General features: G+C 44.3%; 1 pseudogene across 1 annotated transcript; it reads left to right on the top strand.

Annotated features, from left to right (window-relative positions):
* Window positions 1-2,536: 2,536 nt before the first annotated feature.
* LOC106579660 (ras GTPase-activating-like protein IQGAP3) lies at window positions 2,537-17,938 on the top strand (annotated as a pseudogene). Its single transcript, XR_006766539.1, has 31 exons — window positions 2,537-2,819; window positions 3,137-3,224; window positions 3,502-3,657; window positions 4,026-4,293; window positions 4,412-4,525; window positions 4,805-4,983; window positions 5,096-5,177; window positions 5,264-5,425; window positions 5,503-5,590; window positions 5,766-5,929; window positions 6,170-6,315; window positions 6,415-6,530; window positions 6,673-6,840; window positions 7,168-7,296; window positions 7,623-7,800; window positions 7,876-8,059; window positions 8,160-8,243; window positions 8,381-8,452; window positions 8,560-8,629; window positions 8,794-8,993; window positions 9,131-9,275; window positions 11,322-11,572; window positions 11,681-11,772; window positions 14,152-14,190; window positions 14,325-14,571; window positions 14,680-14,767; window positions 14,878-15,068; window positions 15,246-15,412; window positions 15,583-15,681; window positions 15,778-15,886; window positions 16,086-17,938. The product of XR_006766539.1 is annotated as a ras GTPase-activating-like protein IQGAP3 (transcript).
* Window positions 17,939-17,971: the final 33 nt, after the last annotated feature.

Below are 17,971 nucleotides of genomic sequence, written 5' to 3'. Positions count from 1 at the left end.
CATAGTGGCCACATTCGTTCCCTCTGAGAGGGTCTTCTCGAAAATTGGACAAATAATTATTGAGACAAGAACCGCATCAGCCCCTCGAAAGTGAGGCAGCTTGCATTTCTGAATGAAAATCTCTCATAAAAGCAAAATATAGTCAGCATTGCTGTGTGCTGCTGGTTATAACATGGCAATAAAGGAGAGAAAAGAGGGACCAGTTTAATATTTTATGTGGGATGCTGCAGTTTTGCACGTTGTTGTTTATTTTTCTTTGATATGGTGCAATATTCTATTATTATGTTGTTCAGATTGTATTAGTTTTGAATTGTTACATTTATATGCACTTTGTTTATATACATTAAACAAGTTATACTTTAAATGGCCAAGGTCGCAGTTGTAAATGAGAACTTGTTCTCAACTAGCCTACCTGGTTAAATAAAGGTGAAATAAAAAATGTAATAAATAAAAACATGTGTAATAGCATCCTTTTTTTTTTGACATTTATTTCCATTTGTGGGATGCTGCAGTTTTGCAAATTGTTATTTATTTTTCTTTGATATGGTGCAATATTCTATTATGCTGTTCAGATTGTATTAGTTTTGAATGGTTAGATTTATATGCACTTTGTTGATATACATTAAAAAGTTATACTTTAAATGCACATTTTTAATAGCAAACTTTTTCATAATAAACCAATGCCTTTTTAAATACATTGTGGTTAAGGTAGAGTATGATTTAATGTAATAATTTAATTAGAATTGTTTTAACACCAATCATAGTCAAACTGTCGCAAACTGTTTGACTTGAAAAAAGACAAAAATATTTTTTTTAAGAGCCGTTTGGGAGCCAAAAGAGCCGGCTCTTTTTGGTGAGCTGTGCCGAACGAGCCGGCTCACTGAAAAGAGCTGGAATGCCCATCACTATTAAGAATTTGTTCTTAATAACCTGTTATGGCTAGGGGGCAGTATTTTCACGGCTGGATAAAAAACATACCCGATTTAATCTGGTTACCACTCCTACCCAGTAACTAGAATATGCATATACTTATTACATATGGATAGAAAACACTCAAAAGTTTCTAAAACTGTTTGAATGGTGTCTGTGAGTATAACAGAACTCATTTGGCAGGCAAAAACCTGACAAGGTTTCAGGCAGGAAGTGGCCTATCTGACAAGGTGTCGTTCTTCTTGTCTCTGTTTATTGAAGAGTGAGGATCTTAGCTGTCCCGTGACACTTCCTACGGCTGCCATAGGGTCTCAGAAGGCGGTAAAAAGCTGAATCGTGGCTTTGCAGGCTCTGGCTGAAACAAAGTAGCGCGTTTGGGTAGTGGCTGGTTACAGTACTGTGAGACTCAGGCTCGTGCCCGCGTCGACCGAAAGCTTTGTTTACTTTCCTCAGTTTAGCTAAAAGGAGATTCCTGGTCGGAATATTATCGCTTTTTTTACGAGAAAAATGGCATAAAAATGGATTTTAAACAGCGGTTGACATGCTTCGAAGTACCGTAATGGAATATTTAGATTTTTTTTGTCACGAATTGCGCCATGCTCGCAACCCTGATTTACCATTTCAGATAGTGTCTGGGACGCACGAACAAAACGCCGCTATTCGGATATAACGATGGATTATTTTGGACCAAACCAACATTTGTTATTGAAGTAGCAGTCCTGGGAGTGCATTCTGACGAAGACAACAAAAGGTAATGAAACTTTTATAATAGTAAAGCTGATATTGGTGAGTGCTAAACTTGCCGGGTGTCTAAATAACTAGCCCGTGATGCCTGGGCTATGTACTTAGAATATTGCAAAATGTGCTTTCACCAAAAAGCTATTTTAAAATCGGACATATCGAGTGCATAGAGGAGGTCTGTATCTATAATTCTTAAAATAATTGTTATGCTTTTTGTGAACGTTTATCGTGAGTAATTTAGTAAAATGTTAGCGAATTCCCCGGAAGTTTGCGGGGGTATGCTAGTTCTGAACGTCACATGCTAATGTAAAAAGCTGGTTTTTGATATAAATATGAACTTGATTGAACAAAACATGCATGTATTGTATAACATAATGTCCTAGGGTTGTCATCTGATGAAGATCATCAAAGGTTAGTGTTGCATTTAGCTGTCTTCTAGGTTTTTGTGACATTATATGCTAGCTTGAAAAATGGGTGTCTGATTATTTCTGGCTTGGTACTCTGCTGACATAATCTAATGTTTTGCTTTCGTTGTAAAGCCTTTTTGAAATCGGACAGTGTGGTTAGATAAAGGAGAGTCTTATCTTTAAAATGCTGTGAAATAGTCATATGTTTGAAAAATGGAAGTTTTTGTATTTTAGAGGAGTTTGTATTTCGCGCCACGCCCATCATTGGATAATGGAGCAGGTGTTCCGCTAGCGGAACGTCTAGATGTAAGAGTTGTTCTTAACTGACATGCCAAGTTTAAAGAAAGATCAAATAAAAAAATCACGTGTGTTCGAACGTTTCTAAAATACACTTCATGTACCGCAATACAAAGTGACCGCCTGTATTGGCCAATCAGAACGGCTTCTGAGTGGATGAGTGGACGGCGTCATATTCAAAGTTCAAACTTGATGGAACCTAAACAGAAACATGTGTCTGTACTGCAGTTGAGTCAGTAGGAGAGGAGGGAAGGATAATTTATTTTTAGAATAGAATGTGGAAACAGGATCAACCATTTAAGTAAAACACTATCCACATGCGGAAATCATATCGATAACTTGAGACCAGAAAATATAGCTAGCGTTTTGAGAGAACGTGCCAGTAATCTGTCGTCTGGGAACAAATCAAGGAAATGGGAGATTCGGGCACACAAACGCGTTCAGGTGGCTGTAAATTAAGCGACCTTGCAACCTAATAAACCAAAGTTTGTTAGACAGTAAATAGTAAACTGTTGTTTTGACTGTTTTAGGTGGGTGGGTAACTATAGATCGCAGGTAACTTTAGCGAATGATCTAACCTTAACGTTAAAGGCTTACTGTAACGTTATAGCTAGTTAACTTGCAAGTCTCCTAATATAACGTTAGCTAACATGTCAAGGTTAACTTGGGTCAAGTTCATGACAACTCAGGTATTTAGTTAGGTTAGCCATCTAGATGGTACGTTGTATAAAGTTATATGATTGTTTGACATTTTGTTACAGATGAGCGGTTGACAGCTGAGGAGATGGATGAACAACGCATCCAGAATGTAGCCTATCAATACCTGTGCCGTTTGGAAGAGGCTAAAAGGTAAGAACAGTTGAAACTTTCCTCTCAGTTGGTTTCGGACAATAACTGACTTGTATTTCAGACTACATCAGTATCACTTCACCCTATCATGGATAGCTAACTCACTTTTGAAGTGAATTGGCCAATTCTCTGTCTACAGGAAATTGCAAAAGCAACTATCTCTGTCATTAAATCTGATTGCTCTTCATGTTTCAACACATCACATGCAATACTTGGAAAAATCTTGCATTAATATTCGCTAGTAAGTTAACATTAGACGTATGTTCTCTCTTTACAGGTGGATGGAATCTTGTCTCCATGAGGAGCTGCCTGCCCTGACTGAGCTGGAGGAGGGGCTGAGGAACGGGTGCTGCTGGCCAAGCTAGGCCACTGTTTCACCCCCAAGACAGTCCCCCTCAAAAAGATCTATGACCTGGACCAGGAATGCTTTAAGGTCTGCTCTATTGTTCACAGCCCTATGGTTTTACTGAAATGCCTCTCACTAAGAAAGACTGAGTTTCCTGCTGAGTAACTTTCTTTTGGACCTTTTGACAGTCTTGTCATTTATTTTTCTCTGAAAAATAACACTCAGCCCCTTGTTTACCTTCTTGATCCTTTAGAACGACCTATTTTTCCTAGTACCTGCTTTTCTGCTCTAATGTAGTCTTTTCACATGACTGAAACCCAACTCCCTTAGAGCTGAGATTTGAATTTGTGCTGAGCAAGCATAATACTCTATTTCAGAGGCATTGAATAGTGTAGCTGAATATCAGAGGTGTCATAATGCAGATTTCTCCAACGGATCATATGTTTCTCCCTCAGGGTATGGGATTGCAGTTCCGCCACACGGACAACATCTTTATTAGGCCTCTCCTCACGTATAACAGTAGCAATCTTGTTTACTGTTACACCTGAACTGCACCTAACCTGTCCTTGTTGTTTCAGATGTTCCACCCAGAGACGACTGACATCTATCATAAGAAGAACATGTCCAGGACTGTGTACTGCATCCATGCTCTCAGCCTCTACCTTTTCTGACTAGGTTTGGCCCCTCAGATCCATGACCTCTGTGGCAAGGTCAAATTTACAGGTAGAGTCCCAGTAGCCCCATACTATTCAATCACAACTGGTAACTGGGATAAGGGGAAAATATCATATTAATATTCCTCTCTCATTGCTGTGTTTTTGGGGTAATATTTATTCTCCAGAGGAGGAGATAAACAACATTAAACGGGAGCTGGACAAATATGGCATCCAGATGCCAGCCTTTAGCATGATTGGGGGAATCTTAGCCAATGAAATAACAGTGGATGAGGCTGCTGGTAAGTAGAGGCACAGATGTTTTGCTTTGATGTAGAAAATACACCGTATTTCAAGTTAAAATATGAATTCACACTGGCCCAAAATGTGCTTGTTTTCTTTCTACTATTACTCTCTACTTAAACTGATATGGATGGGATTCCAAAATTGAAATGCCAAGAGACGCATCAGATACTATTGAAGTTCCTCGGTCATCGACTGTCATCTAAGAGTCAATGTTTTCACTGTCCTTGAATAGTTTATCAAAATGTTGCCTCCAGCTCCCTTCTCTCTCCCTCCAGTCCATGCTGCGGTTATAGCTATCAACGAGACGGTGGAGAGGGGGCACGTGGAGGTCATTGCCCAGGCCCTGTGGAACCCCAGTGCCATGCTCACCAACCTGCAGGAGCACCTGATGCCAGTCTACCAGGAGATGCTGCGCCAGGCAAGGGCACAGAAGGTGGCTCTCGCCTACACCAAGGTGACTAACTGACTGAATTAATATGATCATTTAAAAATGCATTTATAGCCGTATCCCTGGTACAGAGTTTCAGTTGGTGTCAGGATAGTAATCATGTGTACTGAATTTGTAGTGTAACGGTTCAGAGGAGAAGGATATCTATGAGGAATACCTGACCCAAAGTGAGATTCAAGAGAACATTGACAAAGTAAATGGTGAGTTGACTTAACCATCAAACAGATAAATAACAAGATGAATAAAAATTGTAACTAAACCAAATATTTTGTCATTGTGTTTGCAGTGCGTGTGGCCATAGAGCAGGTGGACGAGGCCCTGGATTGTGGGGACTCTGGCCATCCTGGCAGCCCTCCAGGTCCCCTGTCTTGCCCTGAGGGGCCTCCAGAGAGACCACGGTCCCTGGTACCTGGAGAAACTGGCCACTGACCATGAACAGAAGGCCCTGGTGAGAAACTGCACATTAACACCACACACAGAGACGCTGTGACCCCCCCCTGACCTTTGGTCTCTGACATGTGGCAGGACCTGGGCTGTGTGGACCCTCTGGAGCGAGATGAGCTGCAGGAGGGGGTGTGTGTGGCTAACGAGGAGGCCCAGAGCAACTAGACAAGTCAGTACACACTCAACTAAATACTGTATCATAGTCAGTTCTTATCACAAGGGGCATGCACTATATCAATTCCAGTGACTCTTGAGTTGCTGCATGTGTGCGTAAATATATTAATGCCCTGTCCTTTGCAGTCACAATGTTCCATTGTAGATCCATTCAGACTGTGTGTGTTCAGTGCAGGAAGCTGTAAGGTCCATCAACGAGGCCCTGCGTCTTGGGGAGCCCAGGCAGACTGTTCGTGCCCTCATGGACCCTGATGCCCACCTCCCAGATGTCTACCCCTTTGCCTCAGCGCTCTACCAGAGTGAACTGGCCCCACTGCAGCGGCAGAGTCCTCAGGTAGGTTAGGCTACAGTTGGCCCCTCCAGCTGCCATGGCCACCTAATCATCTCACTCAACTCCTTTTCTCTACAACTCTGTCTTGGCTGTAAACAAGACTGTGTTCCATTAACATTTTGGTTTAAAAAAAAAATGAATAGTAAAATAAACAATATAGGGGGAAATAACCAGGTTACCGAAATTGAATAATTTTGTTGTATGTAAACTAACTGTAGTGAATATGGTCCTCTGTGCCTGCAGGAGGAGCTGTACGTAGCAGTGGAGATGCTCTCGGCGGTGGCTCTCATCAACCAGGCTGTGGAGGCCAAAGATGTCGGAGCCTTCTGTGCCACGCTGGTCAGCCCTGAAGCCGGTCTGTCCGATATTGACGACAGCCTGGTCCAGAGGTGGGTTTCCAGTACCACTCTCCTGACAATTCTCAGTTGTCTCTGTAGCCTGGTTGCAGATATGTATACTTTAACTAACTCTTTTGCCATTTGCCTCAGGTACTTTGAGGAGCTGGGTGATCAGAGGAGGAAGGCTGGGAGAGCTCTGCTGTCATGGAACAATCTCCCGAGAGCACTAAACTCTGTAAACGCAGCAGCATAGGAAGAGCATGACCGTACGTTTGGAGAACTGAACACCAACTCCCAGAAACACTCTGGGTTTAGGTCCATTGACAGATATTTTGTTGGGTGCTATTTGATTCTAAAACCAGAGGAACACCTTGTATTTGACTGGATCTGCTTCCTGTTTGTCCCCAGAGATCCTCGCCATCGGCCTGATTAACCAGGCCCTGTGTCGAGGCGACCTTCAGAAGACTCTAGCTGCACTGCTGCTGCCTTCTAGTGGCCTTGAGGAGGTGACGACACTCAATGCCTGCCGCTACCATGACGTACTGACCAGAGCCCAGAGGCAGAAGGCTGAGGTATGTCAGCCAGGAAGAAATAATAGTTTAAAACACGGAATCTAAACAAGATTTTGTGGTTCATTGTTCAATGCTGTGCCCTGTCCTATCACATGTGAACCGTCATCCAGGAGAAGAGTTGTGGTTGGCTGACATTCAGGAAGGAGTGAGAAGAGCCAATCACGACACTCAAAGAGCCCTGAAGAGTGAGTTGGCATAATACCCTTCACATTGTGTTTTTAAAGCCATGGTGAAATTCTATTCTGATGGGTTTCCTCACAACAGTTGTAATTCATATTGTCACAAAATGTATACTGTTATCTTAACTGTGTGTGTGTGTTTCCCTGGCCAGTGTCCCTGGGCTTGGTGGCCGTGAACCAGGCAGTGAAGGAGGGCAAGGCGTCCCAGACGTGGCAGAATGTGCTGGAGTGTACCAGGCTGAACTCACCGCCCTATCTGTGGGAGGTCAGTACCCACTACCGTGATTCATTTGTGTTCATGCTGGTTGTGATCTATGCACTTTAGTAGCATATTAGCAGCTCATAATTGGTCAGGATTAACCGTAGACTCAGCGACGCACAAAGTAAACGTCATATCAGGTCAATTTCAGCAACAACTAGGAGCGTTGAAGCATGAGGCTAAACTTCTCCACTGTTTTGGTCCCGTAGCGTACCCGTGCTCATCCACAGATACTATGTTACATCGCGCTCATCTCAGTGTCTGTGGTGCTGCTCCTGGCAGCGTCATAACACTGAATCTACCTTTAAGCTTCTAGGTAGTGACAAGCCCTAATCTCTGTGTACTGAGACTCGGGGGACAACCGGAGCCCATGGCTGAAGACCAAGACTGAGGACAGCCCCTACTACTTCCACCTGCACAAGCTGGAGGGCACCTGGGAGAGACCGCAGGGCTTTCTCCAGAGCACAGTGTTCCTGGCCCGTGAAGAAATACAGGTCAAAATGACCTGTAAATTCAGTACAAACAAGTATGGCTGTAGAGGTAGAGTTTGTATTGATTAGATAAGCCAACCGTTATTATGACTGACTGTCTCTGTGGTCAGTCTCACTCTACAGGCGGTGCTGAGCAGTGTGACTGCGGCCCACAGCTGGGAGGTGCATTGGAAGGCCAGCGAGGGCCTGGTGGTGCAGCTGCAGGCCAGGGCCCAGGGATTCCTCCTCAGACAGAGGCTGGTCGCCCGTTTGCACTTCCTCAACACCCAGCTACCAGCCATCATCACCATCTCGGTCAGCTATCTAAGAACTGTAGAACCACAGACTAATGTTAAATACCCAAATACATTTTTCAAAACTGAAAGGTGCTCAGTGTGTGTGTGTTTGTTTCCAGTCCCAGTGGAGGAGGTTCGTACAGCAGAGAGCCTACAGAAAGAGGCTACAGTATCTCTACCAGAACTGGAGGGCTGTGGTCAGGGTAAGATTGACCAAATAATCTCTTTGTAAATTAGATGACAAACCCTGCGTAGGAGTTGACATTGTTTGTTCTTACTGTTTCTAGTGTGTGTGTGTGTGTGTGTGTGTGTGTGTGTGTGTGTGTGTGTTGTGTGTTAGGTCCAGGCCAGTGTGAAGATGTGGATTGCTCGGAGGAAATACCTTTCTCGTCGGTGCTTCTTCAGACGTCAAGTGAGTGCAACCAACCATCACCCCTGTACACAAACCCTCAGCTCTAATTTTGAAGACAAAATTGGCTACTTACCTTGAAATGTAACCTGACCTTTATCCTTCTACAGGTGGGCGCCATTATAAAGATCCAGGCATTCTTCCAAGCCAACAAGGCCCGTGAGGAATACAGAATGCTAGGTAGGTGGCCACAGCTTCACTCACAAGTCTGTGCCAGGTTTCCCACACTTTTTATTTTACAATGATCATAACTAAAGTCCAATGTAAATACCAAGTCTTTTGCATAACACCAGTCTCACTTGCATTGACATCCCCATATTAACACCTTGATCTTTATCTCCCAGTCCACTCTACTACCCCTCCTCTGTCAGTAGAGAGGAAGTTTGCCCACCTGCTGGAGATGGGTGACAACGACATCCGCCAGGAGGGGAAGCTGCTGCGTATGTGGGAGGAGGTGGTGAGGACCAGTCGCTCCAACCGCCAGCTGGAGACTGACCTGGACCTCAAGGTAGGACTGCTGGTCCGCAACCGTGTCACGCTGCAGGTCGGAGCCTATTTTATTCCATTATTACTACACTGGTTTCAGAAGTTCTAGGCACCTTCCAAAACAAAAATGAATAGAAGTGTCTGTAGTCCATCACACTTCTCACCCATTTATTTGATCAACTAACGTGTCTACAGGAGGTGTTTTCCCACTGCAAGAAGCTGACCAAGAAGAACAAGGAGCAGCTGTCGGACATGATGGCTCTGGACAAGAGCAAGGGCCTCAAGGCCCTGAGCAAAGACAAGAGGGAGAGTTTGATTTGTGGACATCTGTGGACATCTGGTATGTGGACATCTGCTCGTCAAACATCTCATTACAAAATCATAGGCATTAATATGGAGTTGGTCCCCTTTGTTGCTATAACAGCCTCCACTCTTCTGGGAAGGCTTTCTACTAGATGTTGGAACATTGCTGCTGGGACTTGCTTCCATTTCAGCCACGAGCATTAGTTAGGTTGGGAACTGATGTTGGGCGATTAGGCCTGGCTCGCAGTCGGCGTTCCAATTCATCCCAAAGGCGTTCGATGCGGTTGAGGTCAGGGCTCTGTGCATGCCAGTCAAGTTCTTCCACACCGATCTCGACAAACCATTTCTGCATGGACCTTGCTTTGTGCTTTGTGCACGGGGGCATACATTGTCATGCTGGAAAGAGCCTTCTCCAAACTGTTACCACAAAGTTGGAAGCACAGAATCGTCTAGAATGTTATTGTACGTTGTAGCGTTAAGAATTTCAATTCACTGGAACTAAAGGTCCTAGCCCGAACCATGGAAAAACAGCCCCAGACCATTATTCCTCCTCCACCAAACTTTACAGTTGGCACTATGCATTTGGGCAGGATGCATTTTCAGATTTTTAGGGGGTCCTGTTCTGTGAGCTTGTGTGGCATACCACTTCCCGACTTCCCGTTGTTGCTCCTAGACGCTTCAACTTCACAATAACAGCACTTACAGTTGACTGGGGTAGCTCTAGCAGGGGAGAAATTTGACTAAGTGACTTGTTAGAAAGGTGGCATCTTATGACGGTGCCACTTTGAATGTCTCTGAGCTCTTCAGTAAGGCCATTCTACTGCCAATGTTTGTTTCTGGAGATTGCATGGCTGTGTGCTCAATTTATTTTTATACATTGGTACTATACTTTTGTGTATATGTAGTGTATTTACCAACAAAAGTTATACATCCACCACCGCAAAAGCCAGAGGGGCAGCCTAGCATAAAATTGCAGACAGAGTAAATGCACAAGTGAAGTGGCATGATTCCAATGTTTAATAGGCCTAGCTTACACACATGGGTGACTAGAAATGTTTTCACTTTATAAGCACTTTTATTGCGACTCTGGTGATGTTAAGTGTCAAGGCTATAGCCTAATATTTAAGTTGTAGTAGCCTATGTCCCAATTGCAATGCTAGGCCCATTCCATGGCCTATGTAGGATGAATAATCATTTATTGAATTCATAGTGCTTTTCATGACAACATGGGCAACAATGTATTCTGTTTTAGTTGTAACCCCATGGGAGTCACAGATCATCTGACCAAAGAAGTAAGGAAAATCATTGAATTTAATGACTTTCTGAAAATGATTTGGTTTGGTGGAAGTGTTGGCTACAATATTTAATAGCTGCCTGTTTATGCTGTGAAAATATTTTCTATTCACTTAGTCTCCTTCATTTGGACCAGAGGGTCTTTTGAATTGGGGATATGTGTCCACCTATAGCACCAATGACGTTTGGAAAATCTGCAGGATGAATTAGGCTATTTTTACCATATTGCCTAGGTTTATTTATTTGAGATTAGCAAATCATCGCTGGCAGTCAACTGACCTCCGCCTTCTCTACCTGCAGTTCTGTAGAAGTCCTCCATGATTATATGGAAAACTTGATAGCCAGCAAATGCAACAAAGACATAAAATACCTCTTCAATGCGAGGCACTTATGGCTCTACACACAGTTGCCTTGCCAAATAGTTCAGCATTGCCCATATTGTACAGGAAACTTCCAATGGCAAAACATCGCAAAGCAATACAGTTTGTATAGCAGTCAAAGCGAAACCATGCTGGCTTAGATTTGCTATATATGGGTCGAGTAAATTGACCAGATATGAGTGATTTTGTATTTTTCAACGTTGTTTTTCTGCACGTTCTTCTGCATGATCTAAAGGGTGTATTCGAGGTCCAATAATTTGTTCTCTTTTGTAAAGCACTGCCAACAACGCAGGCTCCAATGTCTTTTGAGTTTGCACAAGTTCTGGTTTGACAGATCTCGCTAAGTCACTAATCCGGCTTTCTGGAATACTGGTGTTATGGTCAGATTGTGGGGAACCTGGTGTTGTGATGGTTGTGTTGTGATCAGATTGTGGGGAACCTGGTGTACTACCGCTACATGAACCCAGCCGTGGTGTCTCCGGATGGTTTTGACGTGGTAGAGTTCTCGGCCGGCTCCTCCCTGCTCCCTGAGCCGCGCCGCATCCTGGGTTCCATCGCACACGTCCTGCAGCATGCCGCCGCACACAAACACTTCCACGGTGACAGCCCTCACCTGCGCGCCCTCAACGACTACATTACCCTTGACGCACTCCAAGTTCCGGTGAGTCGTCCCGTCATTTTTGCGCATCCGCCACCCCCTTTTCAGAGGAGAGCTTTATTGCTGTATGTGCTAAATGGTTCTTAAGCATTGTTCATATATCTTCCGCAGTAAGTTCCTGCATGCTGCGTGTGACGTGCCAGCGCCAGAGGAGCGTTTTAACATTGATGAGTACTCTGAGATGATCATCCTCACCAAATCAAATCAAATCAAATTTATTTATATAGCCCTTCGTACATCAGCTGATATCTCAAAGTGCTGTACAGAAACCCAGCCTAAAACCCCAAACAGCAAGCAATGCATGTGAAAGAAGCACAGTGGCTAGGAAAAACTCCCTAGGAAAAACTCCCTAGAAAGGACAAAAACCTAGGAAGAAACCTAGAGAGGAACCAGGCTATGAGGGGTGGCCAGTCCTCTTCTGGCTGTGCAGGGTGGATATTATAACAGAACATGGTCAAGATGTTAAAATGTTCATAAATGACCAGCATGGTCAAATAATAATAATCATAGTAGTTGTCGTGGGTGCAACAAGCACGTCCGGTGAACAGGTCAGGGTTCCATAGCCGCAGGCAGAACATTTGAGACTGGAGCAGCAGCACGGCCAGGTGGACTGGGGACAGCAAGGAGTCATCATACCAGGTAGTCCTGAGGCATGGTCCTAGGGCTCAGGTCCACCGAGAGAAAGACAGAAAGAGAGAGAGAATTAGAGAGAGCATATTTAAATTCACACAGGACACCGGATAAGACAAGAGAAATACTCCAGATCTAACAGACTGACCCTAGCCCCCCCGACACATAAACTACTGCAGCATAAATACTGGAGGCTGAGACAGGAGGGGTCAGGAGACACTGTGGCCCCATCCGATGATACCCCCGGACAGGGCCAAACAGGCAGGATATAACCCCACCCACTTTGCCAAAGCACAGCCCCCACACCACTAGAGGGATGTCTCCAACCACCAACTTACCGTCCTAAGACAAGGCCGAGTATAGCCCACAACGATCTCCGCCATGGCACAACCCAAGGGGGGGCGCCAACCCAGACAGGAAGACCACGTCAGTGACTCAACCCACTCAAGTGACGCACCCCTCCCATGGACGGCATGGAAGAACACCAGTAAGCCAGTGACTCAGCCCCTGTAAAAGGGTTAGAGGCAGAGAATCCCAGTGGAAAGAGGGGAACCGGCAAGCCAGAGACAGCAAGGGCGGTTCGTTGCTCCAGCCTTTCCGTTCACCTTCACACTCCTGGGCCAGACTATACTTAATCATAGGACCTACTGAAGAGATAAGTCTTCAGTAAAGACTTAAAGGTTGAGACTGAGTCTGCGTCTCTCACATTGGTAGGCAGACCATTCCATAAAAATGGAGCTCTATAGGAGAAAGCCCTACCTCCAGCCGTTTGCTTAGAAATTCTAGGGACAATTAGGAGGCCTGCGTCTTGTGACCGTAGCGTACGTGTAGGTATGTACGGCAGGACCAAATCGGAAAGATAGGTAGGAGCAAGCCCATGTAATGCTTTGTAGGTTAGCAGTAAAACCTTGAAATCAGCCCTTGCCTTAACAGGAAGCCAGTGTAGGGAGGCTAGCACTGGAGTAATATGATCACATTTTTTGGTTCTAGTCAGGATTCTAGCAGCCGTATTTAGCACTAACTGAAGTTTGTTTAGTGCTTTATCCGGGTAGCCGGAAAGTAGAGCATTGCAGTAGTCCAGCCTAGAAGTAACAAAAGCATGGATTAATTTTTCTGCGTCATTTTTGGACAGAAAGTTTCTGATTTTTGCAATATTACGTAGATGGAAAAAAGCTGTCCTTGAAACAGTCTTGATACGTTCTTCAAAAGAGAGATCAGGGTCCAGAGTAACGCCGAGGTCCTTCACAGTTTTATTTGAGACGACTGTACAACCATCCAGATTAATTGTCAGATTCAACAGAAGATCTCTTTGTTTCTTGGGACCTAGAACAAGCATCTCTGTTTTGTCCGAGTTTAAAAGTAGAAAGTTTGCAGCCATCCACTTCTTTATGTCTGAAACACAGGCTTCTAGCGAGGGCAATTTTGGGGCTTCACCATGTTTCATTGAAATGTACAGCTGTGTGTCGTCCGCATAGCAGTGAAATTTAACATTATGTTTTCGAATGACATCCCCAAGAGGTAAAATATATAGTGAAAACAATAGTGGTCCTAAAACGGAACCTTGAGGAACACCGAAATTTACAATTGATTTGTCAGAGGACAAACCATTCACAGAGACAAACTGATATCTTTCCGACAGATAAGATCTAAACCAGGCCAGAACTTGTCCATGTAGACCAATTTGGGTTTCCAATCTCTCCAAAAGAATGTGGTGATCGATGGTATCAAAAGCGGCACTAAGATCTAGGAGCACGAGGACAGATGCAGAGCCTCGGTCTGACGTCATTAAAAGGTCATTTACCACCTTCACAAGTGCAGTCTCAGTGCTATGATGGGGTCTGAAACCAGACTGAAGCTTTTCGTATACATTGTTTGTCTTCAGGAAGGTAGTGAGTTGCTGTGCAACAGCTTTTTCTAAAATTTTTGAGAGGAATGGAAGATTCGATATAGGCCGATAGTCATCTCCATCAGTGAGCTCCTTAACACACAAGGTCTGGATGCCACATAAGCTAAAGACGCATAGAAACTTTTAGTTTTTAATGGGTTCTGGGGGAGGTGGGTTGGGAACAAACCTTTTCATTTGAGTAGATCCTGTGTGTGTGTGTGTGTGTGTGTGTGTGTGTGTTGCTTCTGTTGGAGCACCAGGACTCCCTGTGTCCCGACCAGTCTGGCCCGATGCTGACTCTGCTGAGAGACCTGGGGAAGGTGACCACTATCCATGCTCTGGTTGGTGAGGGGGCTGTGAGCGCCGCGGAGCCCCAGACAGAGCAGACCTTGGCGCAGTACAGTAAGATGGAGTTGTCCCTCACCAGCAAGTTTGATGTGTTCAGGGGCTCTGACGACCACCCTGACACCAGGGGGATTCTCCTCCGGTAGGGGCTTAAACTTTTTAACATTTCAGTGAGGTATGACTATCACACCATGAAAATGACATGTCTAACGTGAAGTGTGTTTTGTTTCTGTGTGGTTGTGTTTTGCAGTACCAAACAGTTGATCATCGACATGATCCGAGCCCAGCCTGGAGACACACTGAGTGAGGCCCTGAGAGCTTCCTCCTCTCAGGATCAGGTATATTCCACAGCTCTTCACTGGGCTCCCACACACCCTCTTCCTCACACTCTCATCTCTCCGTAGGGAGTTGGTAGTAGTTAACCGCTGGTGTATTCCTCTCCTCTCAGGAGGTGCAGCACGGGTGGATGACGCACTGCTGCGCCCAAAGTGACGCCCGCACCCCTGAGAAGATGAAGAGGAACCAGTCGATCGTTGCCGACGGAAGCGGAAGGTCCAGCGTAGCCTGAGGAGGCTGGAGAGCCTGGGGGTCCTGACCCCACCTGACTCTGAGACACAGATACTACAGCTCATAGCCAAGGTGGATGGAGACATACACTACACATCACACACACAATGACATTTTAATTGTAAAGTTATCATACCAAATCAACTACAGATAAACCAAGATGGTATAGCTCGTCACAATTGATCGACATTTGTATTTGCCCCCCCCCCCCCAAAATGTAACCCTCTCTTTCCAAACCATCCCTCCCAGGATATCCACCACCAGCGTCTGTACCGGCAGCGTCGTCAGGCTGAGCTGGTCAAGCTGAGACAGACCATGGTCGGCCTGCACTGCAAGAGCTCCTTCCACAGCAAACAGGTGGACTTCTACAGCCAGTACATCACCACCTGCCTGGATAACCTCACCGCCAAACACAGGTAGATACAAACACAGGTAGATACAAACACAGGTAGATACAAACACAGGTAGATACAAACACATGTGGGAATGTGACCACACTGCTTGAGGTTCAATAGGAAGACGGCTGCACACTGCTACTGTGCTGAGCTCTCTCACTCTCTCTCCCTCAGTAAGGTGAGTGGGAGAGCAAAGGGAAGAAGAGCAAGCAGCCCGCTCTGACCTACACTGCTGCCCGTTTACTTGAGAAAAGAGTCCTGTTGGAGATCAAGGACCTGCCAGTCACACAGTGAGTATGCAGGAACGTGCACACACACCAAATTACCATGGATGGTTACCTAGGGCATCAAGAAATGAAATGCATTTGATTATTATCTCTCCTCAGGTTTAAGAATGTCATCTTTGACTTTGTGCCCGGTGATGAGGGCGGCACATTCCAGGTAAAGGCTCGCTTTATGGGTGTGGACATGGAGAAGTTCCCCCTCAAATACCAGGTGAGTCTGGGGTAGTAGAATAATGAAACTAGAACTGACATTTCAATACAAACCTATGGTCTGTGATTGATGCAAATCCCAGTCTCTCACTGAAATCAGTGCTCTATATTGTATGTGCTGCAATGGTAAATTATTTAGTGTTCCTATTTTGAAAGATCTTGGATTTCAGGACAGTATTCACACGTGTATATGTGTGTAGGACCTGCTGCAGCTCCAGTACGAGGGAGTGGCGGTGATGAAGATGTTCGACAAGGCCAAAGTCAACGTCAACCTGCTAATCTTCCTTCTCAACAAGAAGTTCTTGGAGAAGTGAGAGGGTTAGAGGATACTGCCAGATCACCCACCTCAACACGGGGCCAAATGCTATTATAAACTCATACACTTTACTATTTCTGTACTTTGGCTACTTTTTGTAAATGCCCCAATGAACAGATTTAGTTTATATCTAACTACATTTATCAAATCAGTTAATTTAGTGATCTTATTCAAACAGGAAATTCACAAAACGTGGTCAGTAAGGATGAAGGTTGCTCATGTAATATTTTTTTTACTTGTGTGAATTGGAAATGTGTTTTTGCGTATCCCAACTCCTTCTGAGACACCCTCAGAGAGTTGGGGTCAGAGCCAGCCAGGGGCAGACATTATTAATGGCCTACCGGGAGCAATTGGGGTTAAGATTCTTGCCAAAGGGCATTAGACAGATTTTTCACCTGGTCAGCTGCGGGATTTGACCCGGCCACCTTTCGGGTATACTGGCCCAACACCACTGTCTTACGTCAGATCGTGTCACTCTTACGCAACGTTTGTCCCTGATCCTCAAATCAGTGCAATCTGACGTGAGACAACACTAACCTTGAGGTTACCTGCTGCCCAACTATTTCCCATTAGCGATGTTGTTCCTCATTTTGCTTGTAGTGATGACAGGGCTATAGAATGCCTGAATTTGTATTAATCTCACCCTCCCAGATTTACCTTTTTTTTTCCTTTTATCTTGAAAATATTAGAGCAGCTTTACTTTAAGGGATTTTAATCAATAAGAATGTGCAATCGTATTTACATAAAAACATATTGTATCTCTAGTGGCGCTATCTGTACAAACGGCTTCATCTGTTATCATTTATTTAATCCTCTGTTATACGACTGTATCCTAATCGTATTTTCAGCCGGCTGATTTCGCCACCTTCCTCCCTTTTCAAAAACTCACTGAGCAACTTCTCATACATTATGGATGGTTTTGTGTTTAAATAGAAACACTCCAGTTTGCCACATAGCAGCCTACACAATCGTCTAGTATTTTGTGCACTACTTAAAATGGGCACAGGACCGCTGCTAAGCTACATTTGCCTCCCGCTCCACATACATATGCTCTTAGGGGATTTTATGTTGTGCGACTTAATGTTTCAACTGCCACTTTCATTGGCCTAGCAACAGGAACTGGTACTGTAACATGTGCCTTGAGACTTCCTGTGATTATGGCTTATTGTTTCCCTGATGTGTAGGTTACTGACAGGTCTTGCCACATTGTAAGGAATTTGTGTATTTGACTGTAAAGACAGATGATATTGCAATGAGGGTGATTCCATTAGCTAGGCTTCTGTCAGCTGGAGATGTGGTTGAGCCTTGTGGTCCAACCTTTGACCTCTAACCTAAGAGGCTTGACCTTTTTGTTAGTCTGGGCTTCACTTTTGTTCAAATTTATGTACATATTTTCTGTCATTTTAATTGTTTCTCTTCGTATTTTCATCTGTCATTCCGCTACCCTTATGTCAGTCTTGATTTGTTTTATTATTTTTCTTTTCAAGACTAACATGTTCAGGCCAGTCACAATTTCCACAATCTGTTGCTAAATATGAATGTGGACCAACATGACAATACAACAGTTATTTCTTTACATATCAGTGCTGTAGCTCTAAAGGAAATTGGTTGATTAATCTAACCAGACAATAGACCAACTGCCTGATAAATTGTCCTAATGAATCTTGCTATGCAATGGAAACTGATAATACTCCTGTTTTTTACTTTTATATTTAAATAAAAATGTAATTTCTGTCAGTTTTGGGTTTTACATACTTGATGAATCTATTT

The sequence above is a fragment of the Salmo salar genome, chromosome ssa02 (genome assembly GCF_905237065.1).
Source record: "Salmo salar chromosome ssa02, Ssal_v3.1, whole genome shotgun sequence".
In the NCBI taxonomy this organism is placed as follows: domain Eukaryota; kingdom Metazoa; phylum Chordata; class Actinopteri; order Salmoniformes; family Salmonidae; genus Salmo; species Salmo salar.
This window is presented reverse-complemented; position numbering and strand designations above follow the sequence as displayed.